This window comes from Bubalus kerabau, chromosome 10 (genome assembly GCF_029407905.1).
Source record: "Bubalus kerabau isolate K-KA32 ecotype Philippines breed swamp buffalo chromosome 10, PCC_UOA_SB_1v2, whole genome shotgun sequence".
NCBI classification, from domain to species: domain Eukaryota; kingdom Metazoa; phylum Chordata; class Mammalia; order Artiodactyla; family Bovidae; genus Bubalus; species Bubalus kerabau.
In genome coordinates, this window is record NC_073633.1 from 24,652,238 (window position 1) to 24,673,828 (window position 21,591).

General features: G+C 48.8%; 1 protein-coding gene across 3 annotated transcripts in view; it reads left to right on the forward strand.

The window, feature by feature from the left end:
• Window positions 1-10,010: 10,010 nt before the first annotated feature.
• The window catches only part of CD276 (CD276 molecule), a 33,436-nt gene continuing 21,855 nt past the window's right edge, over window positions 10,011-21,591 (forward strand). For 2 of the 3 annotated variants that reach the window (XR_008698987.1, XM_055536950.1), the window contains exon 1: window positions 10,011-10,175. The gene's annotated coding sequence lies outside the window, so the exon portion shown is untranslated. Of the gene's footprint in view, window positions 10,288-21,591 lie in introns of all 3 variants that reach the window. The other variant, XM_055536951.1, reaches the window with a different exon arrangement.

The following is a 21,591-nucleotide window of genomic DNA, read 5'->3' on the forward strand; positions in this document are numbered from 1 at the left end:
TGCAGGGGAGCCTGAGGTGGATTTTTTTGTAGGAAAAAGAGACAGAGACCCTGAAAAGATGACCCACTCTTCCCCCACCCCCACCACCACATGGCCAGTCCTTGGCAGGGCTGGCAGGTGAGCCTTGGTGTCCTGGCTTCCAGCCTATTGTACTGTCTACACCCCAGTCCTGCCAGCCAGGGTTAAGGCATTTGCTCCAGAGTTCAATTGTTCTTTCAGCTACAAGATGTAGGGCAGGTACAGGAGGAGCAGGGGCAAGGAACCTGGAGGTGAATAAGCCTGGGTCCCTGCCCTGAGGGAGCTCTCAAATGCTTATGGAGATAAAGCAGGAGACAAGCAGAGAACACTGTGGGCAAGGCACGTCAGATCCAATCAGGGTTGAAGTTGGCACCTGCATCCTGAGGGGGACTTATGCGAGGAAGTAACCGATTTGTTCCGTTTGAGAGAAACTTTTCTGATAGACTTCCCTTCCCTGAGGGGAGGGAGTACTTAGGGTGGAGGGTGTGGAGTGATGGAGAGGAACACATTTTGACAGCAATGCTGACCCCATCAGAATGATGAAGGGCTGGTGGGGAAACTTCTAGGGTGAGGGGAGGAACTCGGCTGGTGTCATTCCTCAGAGGTATCACCCCTCTCCCTGAATGGACAGTCCTTGCTGCTGCTAAAGCTCCCTATTGAAAACCTGAGGCTGATCGCCATTTGTCTGTGGAGGTGTCGGGTTTCCTCGAAAAGTCTGGTTGTAGATTTCTTTAGAAGTTGTGTTTGTGATGATCTCATCTTGGGAAATGAAGAAAGGAGAAGAGATGCCAAATACGTTATTGTGCTGAAAGTCCTGTTTTAAGAAAACAAATGCAAGATTGAATGCATTAGCCACTGCCAGCCACAAATGTGCAGAAAGCAGTTAAGCCAATGAGGAGCAATACCCCATATTTGATGGGAATCTTGGGTGAGGTGGGAGGAAAGCCTGGTTTCCGGTCAATGGTGTGAGTGGGGAGGGAGGGCCCTGTGCGAGGACTGAGCCTTGGTCACTGGCTGGAGCTGTTGCAGCTCACATAGCTTGTCTCAGTTGTTTTCCCCAGGAGCACGGACCCAAGTGGAGACCTAGCAGTTGCCAAGACGTGGTCCAAGAGCAGTCACTTCCATCACATACTGTATTTCTCCCAAAGAGAGGGCCACTGGGACTGAGAGAAGGCAGGGAGGGAAAGGGGGTCAACTGTGACCCAGAAATTACAGATGGACATCAAGAACTGGCAGGTTAAGAATGACCCATCAGGGTGACTTTCTTGGTGGTCCAGTTGAGTAAGACTCTGTGTTCCCAGTGCAGGGAGTCCGGGTTCCATCCACGGTCAGGGAACTAGATCCCACACACCAAAACTAGGAACCTCACAGGCCGCATCCAATATCCCATGTTGCCACAACTGAGATCCAGTGCAGTCAAAATAAATAAACAGGACTTCCCTGGTGGTACAAGGGATGGGAATCTGCTTGCCAATGCAGGGGACACAGTTTCCATTCCTGATCTGGGAAGATTCCATATGCCACAGAGCAACAAGGCCCACAACTACTGAAGCCCGTGCACCTAGAGTCTATGCTCTGCAACAGGAGAGAATGATGGGTTTCACAATGAGAAACCCTGTGCATGGCAAACTTAGAGCAGCCCCTGCTCACTGCAACTAGAAAAAGCAACGAAGACCCACCACAACCAAAAATGAAATAAATAAAAAAAATTTTTTTAAGGAAGGACTCATCAAGGAGGATTGAATGAATCGTTCTCATCAATGGGGCAGTGACACTTTTCCTTGGGTCCCCACCAGGAATGGGACTATGATAAGATGTCCTGAAGACACCCAGGCACACTGTTTCAAGCCCAACTAAGACCACACAGCAATGTTAATACCTAAGGTTTAACACCTGGATTGAGATAAGGACTTCTGGATTTCAAGAGGTTTATCCACTGTCTTCCTTCCAAGGATCTCCACTGCTGACTTTGGATGCTGGGCCCTTTGTTCTCTGCGCCTCAATCTTCCCGCTGGAAGTCTTCCTCTTCCTCTTCTGTGCTGTCTTCTCTGAATGTCATAGGTCAAACCTAACAGCGGGGCCAGGGTGAGGGCACCGTATATGAGGCACCTATGACGCAACCTGAAGGAGGTGCTGGATCTCAGGATCGTGCAAGTGCTACGTGATTCGAAGTTATTAGAACAAAACAACTCCCAATGTGATGACAGATTTCCCCTGGCATTACGGTGCAGTTTTTAATGTTCTTGTTTTGTTCTTTAATTCTGGCCCAAACCTCCTGTTGGGAGGACAACCCTGACCCTCCAGCAGCAGGACACAGAATCTGAGATAGATTCCTAGGACTGAGAGCACTGTAAGCCTGGGCTACAGAGAAGGAAGAGGGAGCTGAATGGCTCCACCCATGACAGATAATGAAGAAGGGACGGTGGGTTGGGTGAAGGCAGATGGTTATACAAGCCTGGTTAGGGTATGTTTGTTAGTGTGTGTGTGAGTGTGTGTGTGTGTTGGGGGAGAAGTGTTCCTGGATGATCCTCCAGCGAGGATCGGTTCCTCTCTTTTTTCAGGCTGCTCCTGTTACTTTGCTGGCCAGAAGCTTCCAGCTGGAAGTATTTGAATCTAGACACCCGAAAAGTGAAAGTGTTAGTAGCTCAGTTATGTCTGACTCTTTGCGACCCCATGGATTATATATAGCCCACCAGGCTCCTCTGTCCATGGCATTCTTCAGGCAAGAATACTGGAGTGGGTTGTCATTCCCTTCTCCAGGGGATTTTCCCAACCCAGGGTCTAACCCAGGTCTCCTGCATTGCCAGCAGATTCTTTACCATCTGAGTCACCAGTGAAGCCCAGACACCTGAAGTCTACTCTAATACCCAAGTGCCAGAAATAAGAAACTTTCTAGCAGGAACCTGCAGTGGTCACTATGTACCATGTTCAACCCCATACTGGATCTGCTCATTCAGGGAAATGGAGCTGACTTAGTCTGGGCTGGCTGGCCTGCTCCAGATGGCAGCCCTGGGAACCCTAAATGAGTGGGTGGGGTGGGTTGGGAGATGTGGCCTTTGCCAAGATATCAAGGACTTGAGGCCTGAAAACACAGACAATTCAGGGGGTGATGTGCAACAATCAGCTGGAGTGCGGGAGGCCAATGCCAAGACACTGGTGTCACAGGGAACCTCAGGGAAAAAATGCTAAATGGGGCCTTAAAACCCCCACTTCAAAGCCAGGTTAAGGAATCCAATTGCTGGATTTAAGAGTATTCAAACAGATGAGGGAGACATCGATCCTTTTGTATGTCAAAGGAGGCAAAAGGAAGTTGTCCTTCAATTTCACCATGAACTCAGAATTTCTGTCCTGGGGAGACTAATAAGAGGGTCAGAACACTCCCTCCCTTTGCCAAAATGGTGGTCTGATGTTCTTTACAGGTATCCTGGGGAGGACAAGATTATGGAAGGTCATCATTTCTCTGTTACTGAGTATGGCCCCACCCATCAGAATAAGACCAGTTTCCCCCTCGGTCAATCTCTCCCATCAGGAAGCTTCCATAAGCCTCTTATCCTTATCCATCAGAGGGCAGACAGAATGAAAACCACAATCACAGAAAACTAACCAAACTGATCAACTCAGTGAAACTATGAGCCATGCTGTGTAGGGCCACCCAAGATGTACGGGTCATGGTGAAGAGTTCTGACAAAACGTGGTCCATTGGAGAAAGGAATGGCAAATCACTTCAGTATTCTTGCCTTGAGAACCCCATGAACAGCATGAAAAGGCAAAAAAATAGGACACTGAAAGGTGAACTCCCCAGGTTGGTAGGTGCCCAGTATACTACGGGAGATGAGTGGAGAAATAATCTCAGGAAGAATGAAGAGATGGAACCAAAGCAAAAATAACACCCAGCTGTGGATGTGACTGCTGATGGAAGTAAAGTCTGATACTGTAAAGAACAATATTGCATAGGAACCTGGAATGTTAGGTCCACAAATCAAGGCAAATTGGAAGTGGTCAAACAGGAGATGGCAAGAGTGAATGTTGACATTTTAGGAATCAGTGAACTAAAATGGACTGAAGTGGATGAATTTAACTCAGATGACCATTATATCTACTACTGTGGGCAAGAATCCCTTAGAAGAAATGGAGTAGCCATCATAGTAAACAAGAGTCCGAAATGCAGTACTTGGATGCAATCTCAAAAATGACAGAATGATCTCTGTTCGTCTCCAAAGCAAGCCATTCAATATCACAGTAATCCAAGTCTATGCCCCGACCAGTGATGCTGAAGAAGCTGAATTTGAACGATTCTATAAAGACTTACAAGACCTTTTAAAACTAATACCCAAAAAAGATGTCCTTTTCATTATAGGGGACTGGAATGCAAAAGTAGGAAGTCAAGAGATACCTGGAATAACAGGTAAATTTGGCCTTGGAGTACAAAACAAAGCAGGTCAAAGGCTAAAAGAGTTTTGCCAAGAGAACGCACTGGTCACAGGAAACACCCTCTTCCAACAACACAAGAGAGGACTCTACACATGGACACCACCAGATGGTCAATACCGAAATCAGATTAATTATATTCTTTGCAGCCAAAGATGGAGAAGCTCTATACAGTCAGCAAAAACAAGACCAGGAACTGACTGTGGCTCAAATCATGAACTCCTTATTGCAAAATTCAGACTTTAATTGAAGGAAGTAGGGAAAACCACTGGACCATTCAGGCATGACCTAAATCAAATCCCTTATAATTATACAGTGGAAGTGACAAATAGATTAGATCTGATAGACAGAGTGCCTGAAGAACTATGGACAGAGGTTTCTGACATTGTGCAGGAGGCAGTGATGAAGACCATCCCCAAGAAAAAGAAATGCAAAAAGGCACAATGGTTGTCTGAGGACGCCTTACAAACAGATGAGAAAAGAAGAGATATGAAAGGCAAAGGAGAAAAGAAAAGATAATGCAAAGTTCCAAAGAATAGCAAGGAGAGATAAGAAAGCCTTCCTCAGTGATCAAAGAAATAGAGGAAAACAATAGAATGGGAAAGACTAGAGATCTCCTCAGGAAAATTAGAGATACCAAAGGAACATTTCATGCAAAGATGGGCACAATAAAGGACAGAAATGGTATGGACCTAACAAAAGCAGAAGATATTAAGAAGAGGTGGCAAGAATACACAGAAGAACTATACAAAAAAGATCTTCATGACCCAGATAACCACGATGGTGTGATCACTTACCTAGAGCCAGACATCCTGGAATGCGAAGTCAAGTGGGCCTTAGGAAGCATCACTATGAACAAAGCTAGTGGAGGTGATGGAATTCCAGTTAAGCTATTTCAAATCCTAAAAGATAATGCTGTGAAAGTGCTGCACTCAATATGCCAACAAATCTGGAAAACTCAGCAATGGCCACAGGACTGGAAAAGGTCAGTTTTCATTCCAATCCCTAAGAAAGGCAATACCAAAGAATGTTAAAACTACCGCACAATTGCACTCATCTCACACACTAGTAAAGTAATGCTCAAAATTCTCCAAGCCAGGCTTCAACAGTACATGAACCATGAACTTGGAGATGTTCAAGCTGGATTTAGAAAAAGCAGAGGAACCAGTTCAAATTGCCAACATCTGTTGGATCATTGAAAAAGAAAGAGGGTTCCAGAAAAATATCTACTTCTGCTTTCTCGACTATATCAAAGCATTTGACTGTATGGATCACAACAAACTGTGGAAAATTCTGAAAGAGATGGGAATACCAGACCACCTGACCTGCCTCCTGAGAAATCTGTATGCAGGTCAAGAAGCAACAGTTAGAACTGGACATGGAAAAATAGACTGGTTCCAAATCAAGAAAGGAGTACATCAAGGCTGTATATTGTCACCCTGCTTATTTAACTTATATGCAGAGTACATCATGAGACATGCCAGGCTGGATGAAGCACAAGCTGGAATCAAGATTGCCAAGAGAAATATCAATAACCTCAGATTTGCAGATGACACCACCTTTATGGCAGAAAGCAAAGAAGAACTAAAGAGCCTCTTGATTAAAGTGAAAGAGGAGAGTGAAAAAGTTGGCTTAAAGCTCAACATTCAGAAAACTAAGTTCATGGCATTCGATCCCATCACTTCATGGCAAATAGATGGGGAAACAATGGAAACAGTGACAGACAATTTTCTTTTTTTTTACTCCAAAATCACTGCAGATGGTGATTGCAGCCATGAAATTAAAAGATGCTTGCTCCTTGGAAGAAAAGTTATGAACAACCTAGACAGCATATTGAAAAGCAGAGACATTACTTTGCCAACAAAGGTCCATCTAGTCAAAGCTATGGTTTTTCCAGTGGTCATGTATGGATGTGAGAGTTGGACTGTGAAGAAAGCTGAGCGCCGAAGAATTGATGCTTTTGAACTGTGGTGTTGGAGAAGACTCTTGAGAGTCCCTTGGACTGCAAGGAGATCCAACCAGTCCATTCTAAAGGAGATCAGCCCTGGGTATTCTTTGGAAGGAATGATGCTAAAGCTGAAACTCCAATACTTTGGCCACCTCATGCGAAGAGTTGACTCATTGGAAAAGACTCTGATGCTGGGAGGGATTGGGGGCAGGAGGAGAAGGGGACGACGGAGGATGAGATGGCTGGATGGCATCACTGACTCCATGGACATGAGCCTGAGTGAACTCCGGGAGTTGGTGATGGACAGGGAGGCCTGGTGTGCTGCGATTCATGGGGTCACAAAGAGGCGGACACGACTGAGTGACTGAACTGAACTGAAATGCCTCATATAAGCAGACTTATACAATATTTGTCTTTCTGTGGCTGGCCTTTTTCACTTAGCACAATATCTTCAAGGTTCATCCATGTTGTATCATATGTCAGAATTTCCTTCCTTTTTAAGGCTTAATAATACTCCATTATACACATTACCAGGCTCTCCTGGTAGCTCAGCTGGTAAAGAATCCACCTGCAATGCAGGAGACCTTGGTTGATCCCTGGGTTGGGATGATCCCCTGGATGAAGGGAATGGCTACCCACTCCAGTATTCTGGCCTGGAGAATTCCATGGACAGAGGAGCCTGCCAGGCTACAGTCTATGAGGTCCCAAAGAGTTGAACACAACTCTTTGTGATTTTCACTTTAGTGTAATTTAGTGAAAGAGCAACTTTCACTAAATACACATTACCACATTTTATTTATCTATTCATCTACCAAAGGACACTTGCATTGCTTCCCCCCTTTGGCTATTGTGAATAATGTTGCTATGAACATGGGGATGCAAATATCTTTGAGACCCTAATTTCAATTCTTTATGAATATATACCCAGAATTAAAACTGTTGGATTCTATGGTAATTCTATCTTTAGTGTTTTGAGGAACCACCACGCTATCTTCCATAGTACCAGCCCTTTAACAAAGGGCTTTCCCTGAAGCTCCAACCTGTGAGTTTCACTTCCATCTCATTGGCCATCTTAGATCATGTGACCACCTCTAGCTGCAAGGGAGTCTGAGAAAGGATGTATTTTTAATTCGGCACAGAACAAAACATTCCCTGACCTGAGGAGATTCCTGTGTGCTGGGATGGTCCAGGTGTTTATGTCCAGGAGCCAAGTGTCCGAGTCACAGCTGAGCCTGTCCTAGAGACACTCCACCTATCCCCCGCCCACAGTGTTTGCCCTTTCTGGGGGAAATGAACATCCTCTTAAGGCACTGCTGCAAGAATGTCAGCCAGTACTTGTTTCTGTCCCTCCTGAGCTGTTCTCTCAAGCAACAATTAAAGTCTTCCCGTGGCACCCCACTCCAGTACTCTTGCCTGGAAAATCCCATGGACTGAGGAGCCTGGTAGGCTGCAGTCCATGGGGTCGCTAAGAGTCAGGCACGACTGAGCGACTTCACTTTCACTTTTCACTTTCATGCATTGGAGAAGGAAATGGCAACCCACTCCAGTGTTCTTGCCTGGAGAATCCCAGGGACGGGGAAGCCTGGTGGGCTGCTGTCTATGGGGTCGCACAGAGTCGGACACGACTGAAGCGACTTAGCAGTAGCAGCACCAACCCCTACCAAGTGTAAACTGCCCTGTGCTGCTCCTTCACTGTCCATCACAGCTAAGTCATGCCTTCCCTGCCAGACTATAAGTCCTCTGGGACAGGACCTGTGTTACCACCTTGGGGCACAAAGCGCAGGGCTGACTCCTGGTGGAGGGATGGAGAGCGAATTCCTCTAGACCAGTTCTAAGTCCTGCTGCAGGGCTCCTGGATCTCGCAGCTCAGGGGCACCTCTCCATGGGATGCTTCTCCTCTAGATTTTGGGGCCTAGGAAGGGCTACTCATCTTGAGAACCATGAAGTCAGGCCCAGGCTATATAGGGCCTGACAGGGCAGGGAGCAGCAGGGAGGGGAGGCTGATGACCTTCAAGCACTCTGGACCAGGAGGCCTGGCCTTGATCCCCCAATCTCTGCCCCATCCCTAGGAGCAGTCACACAGACCCCAACACAGACACAGCCACTATCAAACTTACTTTCAGATCACATGTGCACTTAGATGCAGAGTTACAGATGTTCACAAATACACACACCCATGCATCACTCACACACACACACACACACACTACAATTAAGTTTGAATTCAGCATTTAAATTCAAGGGGGGCAAATCTTAGTTCCTCCACTTAATGGTTGGATATCCTTAAGTAAGTTACCTCCCTCCTTGTGCCTTAATTTCCATATTTGTGAACATGAGGATAATATTAATAATAGCATTTACCTCACTGAGTGGTGGGCTTTCCTGGTGGCTCAGATGGTAAAGATCTACCTGCAATGCTGGAGACCTGGGTTCGATTCCTGAGTTGGGAAGATCCCCTGGAGGAGGGCACGACAACCCACTCCATTATTCTTGCCTGGAGAATCCCATGGACAGAGGAGTCTGGCGGGCCACAGTCCCTGGGGTCACAAAGAGTTGGACATGACTGAGCAACTAAGCATAGCACTGAGTTGTGAGGATGAAATTAGATCAAGTAGTAAAGTGCTTAAAACAGTGGCTGACAGAGGTGCGTATGTATTCATACACATTTCCTAAGCCCTCTCCCATTTAGTTGCTGCCACTTGGTGGTGGACCTAGCTGTAATACAACGTAGGAGTCCTTTTACCTCTCTGAGGCTCAATTTTCCCACCTGTAAAACAGGGATAATATTATCTTCCTGGTCCAGTTGCTTTGAGGATCTAAACAGGCCCATCATGGAAAACTCCTAGCCTCGTCTCTGGCCCACAGAAGTCTGCTGCACCTTAGCTATTACTGTCTGTAACTGATGGAGAACAGGTCAGAGAACAGGTGCAGGGGCGGAATGTGCCAAGGCAAAGGCCTGACCCCCATCACCCTGCAGGCTGGAGGTCCAAGCCTGATCCAGCCCCGTCTCCTCCCAGGCTGGAGTTGAGTCCTGGAAAGACAGAGCCCCAGATCAGGGTAGGGGGTGGTCAGAGCTATCCCACCTTTGGGAGCCTGGGGTAGCCACTAGCCTGGCATGGGGCTGGGGGCAGGGCCAGCCTGGTGGCTGTGGGTGGAAGGAAAAAAGGAAAACCAGCTCAGTGGAAATTACCCTGTGGTTGGCTCAGGCGCCCACGACACACTGTATTTATAGAGAGCTCACTGCCGCTGTTAATACCTCACAGTCGAATTAACCCTTTCCAGCCCGCCGTACCAGCCTGGCGCCAGAGGAGAACACTGGACTGGGGAGTCAGACAGCCAGATCCGAGCTCTGGCTCTGCTGCCAGCGGCCTGGAGCAGGACCCCGGGTGGCCGATGACTATCCAGCTATCCCCCTAGCAGAAAATAAACTCCGGATCTTGGGAGGGTGGGTCACGGTGGGGGATGGGCGGGGATCAGACTAGCACCCCTTTACCAGCGCGCCCGCGTGGGTCTGGACCCGGGGCAGGGGCGGGTCCCGGCCGGTGCCCTGCCCAGCGGGCGGGCTCCGGCCTCGGCCTTAAACCGCGGCCGCGGGGCCAATCCGGCCTCTGGGGCTCACCCGGGCAGCCTTTCCGGGCCCGCGGCTTCCTCCAGCCCGCCCCGCCCCTTGGACTCCCGAGGCCGCCCCCGGCCCCCATTCGGGCCCGGCCTCGCGGCGGCGGCGGCGGCAACTCGGCAGCGCTCCGCCGCGTCCCCGAGTCCCGGGAGTCGGCGCGGCGCGGTGAGTGCTTGCGTGGCGGGCCCGGCGCTGGTCGGGGCGGCCTTTGTCTGAGGCCGACCCCGGCCCCGGGCCGCCGGGCAGCGGGCCTGCTGCAGGACGGCTGGAGCGGGCGGTGAGCCTCCTCCCTCGCAGGGCGCCCCCGCCCCAGCCCTCTCCCCCTGTTGGGGCTGGCCGCGGCGCCGGGAGCACGTTGGACCCCGGATCTGGGGCCTGGAGGCGGCTGAGGCTGCCAGAATCCAATCCCGCCCCCAGCCCTGCCTCCCCTTCCCCTGGCCGGCGGGGCCTGAGCACTGTGGAAGCTGCCCTCACCCGGGAATCCGCTCGAGGAGGAGGCTGGGCGGGTGATTGTGACCGCGGAGGCCCTGGGTGTGCAGGGGAACAGAGGCAGATCTGTCATTGTGTTGATGATTCTGGAAAGCTTCAATATCTGGAAAGCCGCTATCTGGAGCTAGGAGTGAAGCGGAGTCTCCCCGGGGCCCTGCAGAGGAAAACACCATGACTTGATCACCAGCTCTGAGGAGGGGGAGCTGCCAGGGAGAGGAGGGCCAAGGGTTGGATAGGGGAGGGGGGGGCCCATTCTGCTTGGCCCAGAGAAATGGAGTGGGCGACTGGAGACTTCCATGGGTAGCAGTGGGCATGAGGGAGACAGATTCAGAGAAGGACAGACAGGGACCGCTGGCCTGGGTGAGGGAATGAATAAGTGTGTGGGTAGTGGGCAGAACATAGGGAGCAGGGATGGGACATTTGGGGGCTTGGGAAATCTCAGGGAGATGATGGGTGGGGTGAGATGGAGAGGAGGTGGAAGATGTGGTGGAGGGAAGGTGGGGACCCAGGGTGGAGGCCCAAGTCCTCTGTTGCTGCTTAGCTAGCGAATTGGCAGGTTCGGGGGCCTAAGGCAGTGAACTGCCAGAAAAGGAGATTTATTTCTAAGCCAAACCTAGCCTAATGAGAAATGCGTGATGGATGACTCAGATATGGGATCTATCATTGAGGAAAACATTAAGCAAATAGGAAAGCAAAACCCATTGGAGAGTTGAGAGGGTTTGTTTGACTTAATTGAGAAAAACTACTTAGGTTCAAACTGGATGTAGATAATTATAAATGAGTCTGATTTCATCATTAAATGAAGGCCCTAGGTCTTTTTCTTACATGCCTGTCTTTAGCAATTTGCTTCTATATTAGAAAGTAATGAAGCTGTTCTGTTTTTAAGAGAGTTCTTTATTTAGTTCAGCCTCTTCTATGACTCCCTCTTGCCTCCCAGAAGTTCCTAGGAAATCTGAGGCTGTGCAGCCTTCCTGTAATCTGGGGGTCTGCACACAGGTGGGTGCTTTTGGAGACTGAGGGAAACTGAAGTCTAAACTTGAAATTGAACTCTAAACATGTCCAGTTGGTTGGTCTGATCTGAGTGGCAGAGCTCTGAGGCTGTGGGTATGAGTGGTGGCTTATATTTCCAGCTCTTTTGGAAATGGGAATAATTTGGGTGAGTGTATTTTTCTAATATTTAGAGTTCCTGAGATTAAAAGTGAATACTTATGTTAATCATTGATCATGGAAATCATTCTCCCCTGTATTATGCACATCACAGTCTGACCTCCTGATGTCAGTGACATTTTCCTTCATGACTTCAGATCAGCGCTGTGAACATCCATTTTTGCACTAAGGGGACTCGCAGGGGAGTGAGATTTGCATTAAGTGGCTTCAGAGATGCTTGTATTGGTCCCATGACTGATCTTGGAGTTCTTTTCTGTCTTCAGTGACATCACTGGTGGTTTCTCCTGCTTGCTCTCAGTGAGCTTTCCAACGTGTTCCAGACTCCTGTGTTGCAAGAAATTGGACCATCCAGCTTGTTAGAGATAGGAGTGTTAGCAACTCTTTGCAACCCCATGGACCGCAGCCCGCCAGGCTCCTCTGTCCATGGGATTTTCCAGGCAAGCGTACTAGAATGGTTTGCCGTTTCCTTCTTCAGGGAATCTTCCTGACCCAGAGATCGAACCTGGGTCTCCTGCACTAAGGCAGATTCTTTACCAACTGAGCTACCAGGAAAGCCCAAGAGATGGGAAGCCTACATTAAAACAGGACTGAGGAGGAGAAGGGGTTTTGGGAATTGAGGACCGTTTTTCCTCCCTATCCTTGGCCCTCTGCACCCAGGCACCTGATGGAAGCAGGTTGACTGGCTGACTGAGATACTCAGATACCTGATAGCTGGGTCAGAAGCTGGAATGTTTGTGGAAAGGACAGTTATAGAAGTGTTGTCCCTTCTGTGGAGGCTGTGTCCTTACTCTGTTGAAGTTGATTTTTGAACTGTCCTGTGGGAATTCCTCTATCCTTAAACTTTAACCTGCTCTGGAGTCATCAGTCTTCATTCTTTGGTGTGGGATTTGGGCTTGATACTGAGATGAGCAATACTGTTCAGGATCAGAGACTGAGTATGATCATAGAGCCAGAAGTGAGATGCCACAGCACTCAGAAAGTATTGTAGAACAAGTGTCTGGCCTGTTGCTTGGCACTTCTTGGTTGGGTTTGTGCCATGTGAGGAAAAATGACCCAAGTCCAAGCGGCCCCTGAGATGAACACCACACAGGGCCTGAGCGGTGGCCCTGAGTCATGGGGTCAGGGGAGGAGGAGGAAGGGCAGGCAGGATGATGTCACTGCCCATGAGCTTATCCTCTGAGTGGGTGGCCACTTCCACTCCTGTCCATTTCCCACACCCCTAGGGCAGGAATGACAGGGAGGTCCACTGGCAAAAGAAGGAAGGCAAAGTCAGGGCCTAAAAGAGGGCAAGAGTGTGGGAACTGGTGATCTGTGAGAAATTTCCTTTGGTCTCGTTGGTCAGAATGGATCACACATCTGTACATATAGCCTGACAGAGGAGGCTCAGTGCAGAGGATCCAGGAGGCCTTCTCCCCATGCCCATGGCAATAATAACAAAAGTAGTCATGATCCTTACCACTGTTTGCGTGCTTTAAATACTTTCTGTATGTCCTCTTATTTTATCCTTACAGCAGCTCTGTGGGGTAGGCATTGCTCCCCCCTTTTTATGTAACCTTTGCCTGCCACCCCCAGTTCTGCCACCCCTGCAGGATAAGGTTCCAGATAGGAGCAGTGGGTTTTCAGGTTTTGAGGGGTGGGGCTGTGCTGGATGCTTGATAGAAATCGTCTTGTTTCATCATCATACCTGTCCTGTGAAGTAGGGAGTCGTTAGCTCCATTGTACACATGGGTAAACTGAGGCCCAGGAAAGGGAAATCACATGCCCCAAAACATGCAGCTGGCAAATGCTGAGGCTGAGTTGCTGTCTCCTCCAGGAGCTGGCTCTTTCTGCCACTCTGGAGGCAGACTCAGTTGGAACCTGGTAAGATGTGCTAAGGGTCCCTAGTAAGATGTGCAAGGCAGAGAGGATTCATCTGGGGACCTGGGGAGACGGCAGACCTGACCTGGGTGTCCCAGACTAGTGTCCTTGCAGCGCAGTTGGAACCACTGTGACGAGTTCTTACTGTTCCAGAGGCCTGGTCCTCAGCACACTAGTGCCTTCCAGGAGCCCCTCTCAGTTCCGACCAGTGCTTCCAGCCAGCTGCCCCCATTCTCCCAAGAATGGATGCTTCCTCCACACCCCTATGCCTTTGGGCCTTTGGTCTTCCCAAGACTTAGGGAGGGCATGTTGGAGGGAACTGCTGGGAGTGGGGATTGAGAAACATTTTGGGGGGGAGCCTTGGAGCAGGGAGAGATACTACCTCTGGGAGGCAGGACTTCCAGGTAACCTAAAGTCAATGTAGGCTCCCCAGAACTAGACCTCCCATGGGAGAGATACTGAAATGTGTGGAGGCCTTGTACAAAGGGGTATGTAGCAGCATGGGGGCTGTGTCCTGGAGGAGGAAGGGGGAGAGGACCAATAGGGATGAGCCAGACACAGAGATGGAGCTGAATTGTGATTTGCTGCTTTGGAGTTGGGGTGCTGGTGGAGTCCTAGGTGCAAAGGGGAGCCAGAGAAAGAATAACGTTCCCAGGGATCTGTACATATAGCCTGACAGAGGAGGCTCAGTGCAGAGGATCCAGCAGGCCTTCTCCCCATACCCATGGCAATAATAACAAAAGTAGTCATGATCCTTACCACTGTTTGTGCTTTAAATCCTTTCTGTATGTCCTCTTATTTTATCCTTACAGCAGCTCTGTGGGGTAGGCATTGCTCCCCCCCTCTTTTAACGATATGGAATCAAATCTCAAAGAGGTTAAGTCATTTATACTTGATCATGTGTCTAGCCAGCCTTCGGAGTCAGAGTTTGAACCTAGGCTTGTCTGCTGTACCTGAGCCTAAGCTCTATGGTGAGGCAGGCAAGAGAGCCTGATGATGATGTTTAACAGGTGAGGAATTGAAGCCCAGGGGCACCTGTAAGCTGGCTTTTAGTCACCTCTGATGTGACTGATGATTGAGCATGGGCCCCTCAGCAGTCTGAACCCTGTTTCCTAGGCTCAGACTCCCCTCTGTATGGTGGGCATGGAAGTGGGCGCTGGACAGGTGAGCTCCAAGAGGCCTTCCAGCGCTGAGGCTAGGTGGAGCCTGCTACACTCCTGAAAAGGAACCCCTGGAGATCCAGAGAGGTTGGTGCTTAGGTGGAGAGGGGTCTGCAGCATTTTTCTGCCAGAGCAAACCTCTTTCAGAGTAGAAACCTGAAGAATGTCAGGGCAGGGAGTGTTTAGGTAGAACCTATCTGGAGTAAGTGGGCCCTTCCATGAGTGAAGTCTAGAAAGGTTTCTGGGAGGGATGATATTTCCAGACACATCTGGGTGGGATGTGTCTCAGCAGGACTCAGCAGAGGTTGACTGAATGCAGATGTGTGTGGCACGGGCCTGCCAGGACATGACCTGGGATCCACCCTGCGACTTGGTCTTATGTTCTCTCATGCCTTCCCGTCCTCTCTCCACTCTCCTCCTTCAACTCCTTCCTTCCGGCCAGACCTCTTCTGAGCTAAGTACAGCCATCACTTTTTTTCAAGGTTCCGTGTTTCTGATGGTGTGTGTGTATGTGTGTGTGTGTGTGTCTGTGTCTGTGTGTGTATGTAGCCTCTGCATACACTTCCAGTTCACGTTGCCTTGTCAAGTGGCTGTTGAACTCTGGAAGACGCAAACTCATTTTGTGGTGGCTCCTTAGCCAGAAGAGGGTGTGAGAAGCAGGCCAGCTGTTGTGGCAAAAGCCACCATATTCTTGAACCCACTGAGCCGTCTTCCTTCTCTCTGGTCTCGCCTCCTCCGGGTCTCAAGCCTTGACTTCAGTGTGGAGAGGGTGCCCCGATGGGGATGGTCTGGCTTGGAGAAGCTGGGGGCTCTGCTCTGTCCTGTTTTTCCTCTTCCTTGTTCTTCCTAAATCCATAAGGGAAGCAGATCGCCGATGCCAAGAAAACCTTGGCCCCACTCTGCTGGGCTGGCGCTGATGACACAGTGCTGTTTTGACTCACACAGAAATCACTTTGAGAGGAAGAATGGATTTCTTCTCTTGGGTAGGATCACGGGGCTGGGGAGCAGTGCCCAGCGGACAGCCTTGAACACCAAAGGCCCAAACTAACTCATTATCAGGAAAAAGGAAGGTCATCAGGGCTCCTAGGCAACTCTGGAGATCCCCTAAACTCTTTGCGCAGGCTTCCACCCTGTTGTGGAACACCTATACTATTAATATTAGGTCAGGTTTTTTTTTTAGCTAATTTTTCTCAGTGGAGTCCCATAATCATCTTATGAAGGCAGAGTTTAGATTCCTATTTCACACATGAGCCAGCTGAGGCTCAGAGAGGATGTTTTTCCGAAGTCACATGTCTAGGAAGTGGCAGAGTCTGGATTTGAAGCTGTGTCTCCAACTCCAGAGACATCTTCTAAAACACGAGGCTCACTCTTTCCATGAGGCTTCTTGTGCTACACCAGCCCAGCATGTGATGGTGGTCATAGCACAGGAAGGGGGCCAGGACCTTCCTTTGAGAGTTAGGAAGATGAAGACCCTGGGAGGCAATGGGCGGAGCAAGTGTGAAATAGAGCCTGGTCTAAAGCCCAAGTAAACATAAATCTGCGATGTTGCTGTTTTCCTTTTTCATTTGTTAATGAACAAAAGAATTAGATGCTTGTTGTCAAAGCAGCAGAAGTGTATCAAAGTAACTAGAAGGTGGAAGTAGATGCTCACCTTCATTCCCATGCTCCAGGGTTGGGCTCACTATCACGCTTCCAGGCCCTTTTTCTATTCAAACATCCATCCATCCATCTCTCTATCTATCTAAACACACAGGCACTCATTCATTCATTGAGCAGTGCTTTGAACACTCATTATGTGCCAAACCTTAGCTAAAATTAAGGATCCAATAGGATAAAGGATCTAATAAATAAAGCAGATGTGGTTCCTGCTCAGGGAGCTCTCAGTGTGACACAAGGTAAACAGCAATACATAACAGGGACATCCATGGAGTGGCAGACCCCCAGCCCAGCTTTCCTGCCAAGGTGAACCTCAAGCTGTCATCCAGGAAGAAGGAACTGTGCTTGCAGAGGCCCTGTGAGGTAGGGAACAGGGTCTCGTCGTAAGAGCTCTGATGAGGGGTGAATGGGAGGAGGTGAGGCTGGGGAGGTGGGCAGGGCTGAACTAGGCAAGACCCTGTAGGCTGATTAGATATTTAAAGTGATGATGTGATGCACTTTTGTTTTTATAGCTGTTTTTCTGGTTGCTGTGTAGAAGTCTAGATGGGAATATAGAGCTGGGTTGGGGGACAAGAGAGAAAGTGGAGAGACTGGTGAGGAGCCTTTTGTAGTCATGCAGGCAAGAGATGGGAGAAGGCAATGGCACCCCACTCCAGTACTCTTGCCTGGAGAATCCCATGAACGGAGGAGCCTGGTGGGCTGCAGTCCATGGGGTCGCTAAGGGTTGGACATGACTGAGCGACTTCGCTTTCACTTTTCACTTTCATGTGTTGGAGACGGAAATGGCAACCCACTTCAGTGTTCTTGCCTGGAGAATCCCAGGGACGGGGGAGCCTGGTGGGCTGCCGTCTATGGGGTCGCACAGAGTTGGACACAACTGAAGTGACTTAGCAGCAGCAGCAGCAGGCAAGAGATGATGGCAGTTTGGCAGACCAGAGAGAGAAGCCGAGGTAGAGGGCAATAGAGAGAGTAAAAATACATTGGGTTGACAAGCTTTTTCTCTAAAGGATCAGAAAGTAAATTGTTTAGGCTTTGTGATTATTACAACTACTCAGTTCTACTGCTGTGATGGAAAAGCAGTCACAGATAATGTGTAAATGAATGGAGGGTGGCTGTGTGCCGATGAAACTTGATTTACAGACACTGAAATTTGAATTTCATATGATTTTCACATGTTATGAAGAATCTTCTTTTAATTTTCTAACCACGTAAAAAGGTAAACCCTATCTTAACTGGTGAACTGAACAAAAGCAGGTGGTGAGCGGAATTTGGGGCTGAGGCTGTAGTCTGTAGATCCCTGAGATACATTTGGGTGTTGGGGTTGGCTGTTCTTGGTGATGAACTATAAGGGTAAGAGAAATCAGGGTTCTGACTTGATCAGAGGCGGTGGAGGATGATGCCTTTACTAAGTGGGAAGGGCTGGGGAGGAACGGGTTTGGGGGAGGAATCAAGAGATTGAAGAGGGACATGTTAAGAGAGAGGTGCCTGTGAGTCTTTGGAACAGAGGTGTTTAGGAGACAGTTGGGCTTAAGTTTGGAGCTCAGATGAGAGGTGTGGACTTGGAGAAGTAAATTTGGGAGTTATCAGCATATAAATGATATTTAAAGTCACAGGAGTGGATGAAATCATCTAGGAAAAAAAAAATAGTAGAGAGAATTTAGGGGAGGGTCTAGGAGCAAGCCCCCAGGGGTTCAGTGCCAGAGAAGGAAGGACCTGCCCTGAAATATAGGAGATGGAGAGAGAGGTAGGTGACTAGATCTGGGACCATGGGACCATGCATTAATGCAGAAATTAGGTCACATAACTCCCAATATATAATATACTTTATTCAGTGACCCACATGGACTTATTTCCATGTTAGTACAGGTTCTTTCGAAAGGCTGTATGCTATTCCGTTATACAGATGTGCCATAATTAATGTACCCATTCCCAGCTGCTTTCCATTTTTGCTGCTGATGTGTTTAAGAATGGAGCTAGTGTTTCTGTAAACCAGTCCATACTGACTAGCCCCTGGGGCAAATCTGCTGCTGCTTTTTTTGGTATCGTCTAGAAACTAAGAAGAATGATTGGCCACAAAAATCATGTGATTCCTGAAAACTGTATTCGATTCAATTCCGAGTGTCCATAAATACACTTCTATTGGAACACAGCTCTGCTCGTTCATTTATACGCTGCCCCTGGCTGCTTTCCTGTGGTAAAGGCAGAGCTGAGCCATTGTGACAGATATGGGAAGACCTGCAAAGCCTAAAATGTTCACTGTCTGGACCATCACAGAAGAAATTTGCTGACCCCTGCCTGACTCGATTCTACATCCAGAACCAGCAGTAGGTCCACACACAGGCAGAGCAGGGTATTTTGAGCATCTCCGGGAGGACACAATCTAAAAAAAAAAAAAACAAAAACCAACTCTCTGATGCCCGAAATTCTACCATTAGCTCTTATTTTGAGTAAACCATTGCCCTTTTAAAATGTCATCCTTTACAATTCAAACATCCTCAGCAAGGTTAACATTACATATGGATCAATTAATCAAAGGTTGGCCCACCTATGGCAACAATGTTACTTCTCTACTCAAAACCCTTTCTCATCATGTACAAAATCCAAACATGACCTCCTGTCCTGACCACCGGGGGAGCGTCAGGTCAGTGTTCAGGGTTCACTTTAGTGGGTTATCGTGTCTCTAAGGTGCCACCAGGTGGTCCTCACTGTATCTTAAAACAGTACTCTCTACTAAACTGCAGTGATTTCTATGTATTTCCCTATTGGAACTCAGGCTCCTAGAGACAGACATAACTTAGTCCTCTCTCTGCCCCCAGTGCCTGCCTACCAGGCACTCCATGAATAGTTCAGTGAATAACTAAATACACAAATGTATAGTCAAGGACTCTTTCAGTTATAGATAATAGAAACCTAGCTCAAACTGACTTAAGAGCAAAAAAAGATTACTCATGTATCTGGGCAGTGTAGGTGTGCAGCTTGCTTTAGGCATAGGGACTTAAATGTTGTGTTCAGGGCTCTGTATCCCTCCTGTGTTCACCTTTGCCTCTGTGTATTTGTTGAGATCAATTCTTTAGATTGTTGCTAGTTGACAGATTCATTGCCAACAGCCCCAGACCACATCCTCCTTAGCAACCTCAGCAAGAAAGAGTGCTTTCTGAAAGTGCCAGCAGCAAAGCCCTGGGAATTCTCTGATTGGGTGTGGCTTGGCTCACAGGCTCATTTCCAAGCCTGTCACTGAGTGGGGGCAGGGCAGGGGTTCTCCAAGGAGCCAGATCTGGTCTTCAGCTGAGGCCTGAGGCTGGGAGTCAGCCCTACCAGTACCATATGGAGTGGGTTCCCTGCAGGAAATTGGAGCCCTGTTATCAGAATGATCCAGCCTAGAATGAGAGAGGGGCACTCTAGAATAAAGGATGTGGAGCAAAGTGTCTAGTGAAGGCAGAGAAGGTCTGCCCAGCATCTATTTTGCTTCTGTATCAAGGACAGGAAGAGAAGCTGTTAGGAAGGAACCAGAGTTCAGGCCAGGAGGGGAGGTGATAATCTGCTTTAATGGGTTTGTCTTCTGGCTCCTGAGATTGCCTGTCCTGGTGCTGGGTGAACCTGGAGATGAGATCTCAGAGAAGCTATCAGGGATATTTCAGGACAACTGGGAAAGGCAGCAGGGATTGGATGGGGGTGGGGAAGGTGTGGGTCGCAGCATTTCAGTTTCCCACTGTGTACAGAATCAATCCAGGACCCCTAACCCACCATAAGAAGGCTGAGCGCCCAAGAATTGACGCTTTTGAACTGTGGTGTTGGAGAAGACTCTTGAGAGTCCCTTGGACTGCAAGGAGATCAAACCAGTCAATCCTAAAGAAAATCAACCCTGAATATTCATTGGAAGGAATGATGCTAAAGCTGAAGCTCCAATACTTTGGCCACCTGATGAGAAGAGCTGACTCATTAGAAAAGACCCTGATGCTGGGAAAGATTGAGGGCAGGAGGAGAAGGGGACGACAGAGGATGAGATAGTTGGATTTTGCAATAAATGGCAACCCACTCCAGTGTTCTTGCCTGGAGAATCCCAGGGATGGCGGAGCCTGGTGGGCTGCTGTCTGTGGGGTCTCACAGAGTCGGACATGACTGAAGTGACTTAGCAGCAGCAGCAAGCTTCCAAAATGGGTCCCCAGCCCACTCACTGGTCTTTTCACCCCTCTTCCTTCCTTCAGAAATTGAGGGCAGGAGAAGAAGAGGGCGACAGAGGATGAGATGGTTGGATGGCATTATCAATTCAACAGACATGAGTTTGAGCAAACTCTGGAACATAGTGAAGGGCAGGGAAGCCTGGAGTGCTGCAGTCCATGACTGAACAACAACTGACCCCTAGCCACCTCCCTTGCCTCATCTCCTGACAGCTTCTCCTCAGAGCCCCATCTTCCCAGAGTCTACAGGTTGTGCCTGCTCTTCCATGACTTTGCTGGTGCTGCCCCCTCCCCCAGATAGCTGAAATGTTTCCTCCTTTATGAGGTCTCGACTAAGCCTCCGCATTCCTCCATGAACTGCTTGACCCTCCATTCCCGTAATACCTGCTATAAACCTGCATCTCTTTGTTGTATAAATGGATAAATGACCGCTTAAAGACCTGCTGCTGCTAAGCCACTTCAGTTGTGTCTGACTCTGTGTGACCCCATAGATGGCAGCCCACCAGGCTCCCCCATCCCTGGGATTCTCCAGGCAAGAACACTGGAGTGGGCTGCCATTTCCTTCTCCAATGCATGAAAGTGAAAAGTGAAAGTGAAGTCACTCAGTCGTGTCCAACTCTCCGCGGCCCCATGGACTGCAGCCCACCAGGCTCCTCCGTCCATGGGATTTTCCAGGCAAAGTACTGGAGTGGGTCGCCAGTGCCTTCTCTGGCTCAAAGACCTAAGATGGGCAAATAACCAGATTTATGGGGAATAAAGTAGATTACAGGAAGAATAGATTGGTGACTTAATCTTGACAGAACCCTGGAACTAATAATCAATTGAACACTTGAGGAAGAGTGCACCTTCTTCAGTTGAGACTTTTTTTTTCTGGTTTTTCTCCATGTGATTGGTCCCCCACCAGAAGCAGTGGTACTTTGGGGGTGAGATAAATGGGAAGCTGGGTGAGCGGCAGCACAAGTAGGAAGACTTGGGACCCCCAAACCTTGAATAGTGGATAGACATTCAGGGGCAGACCCTAGCGCTACAGGGCTCTCCTGATTCTGTCCTCTCCCAGAGGATCTTGATGACACA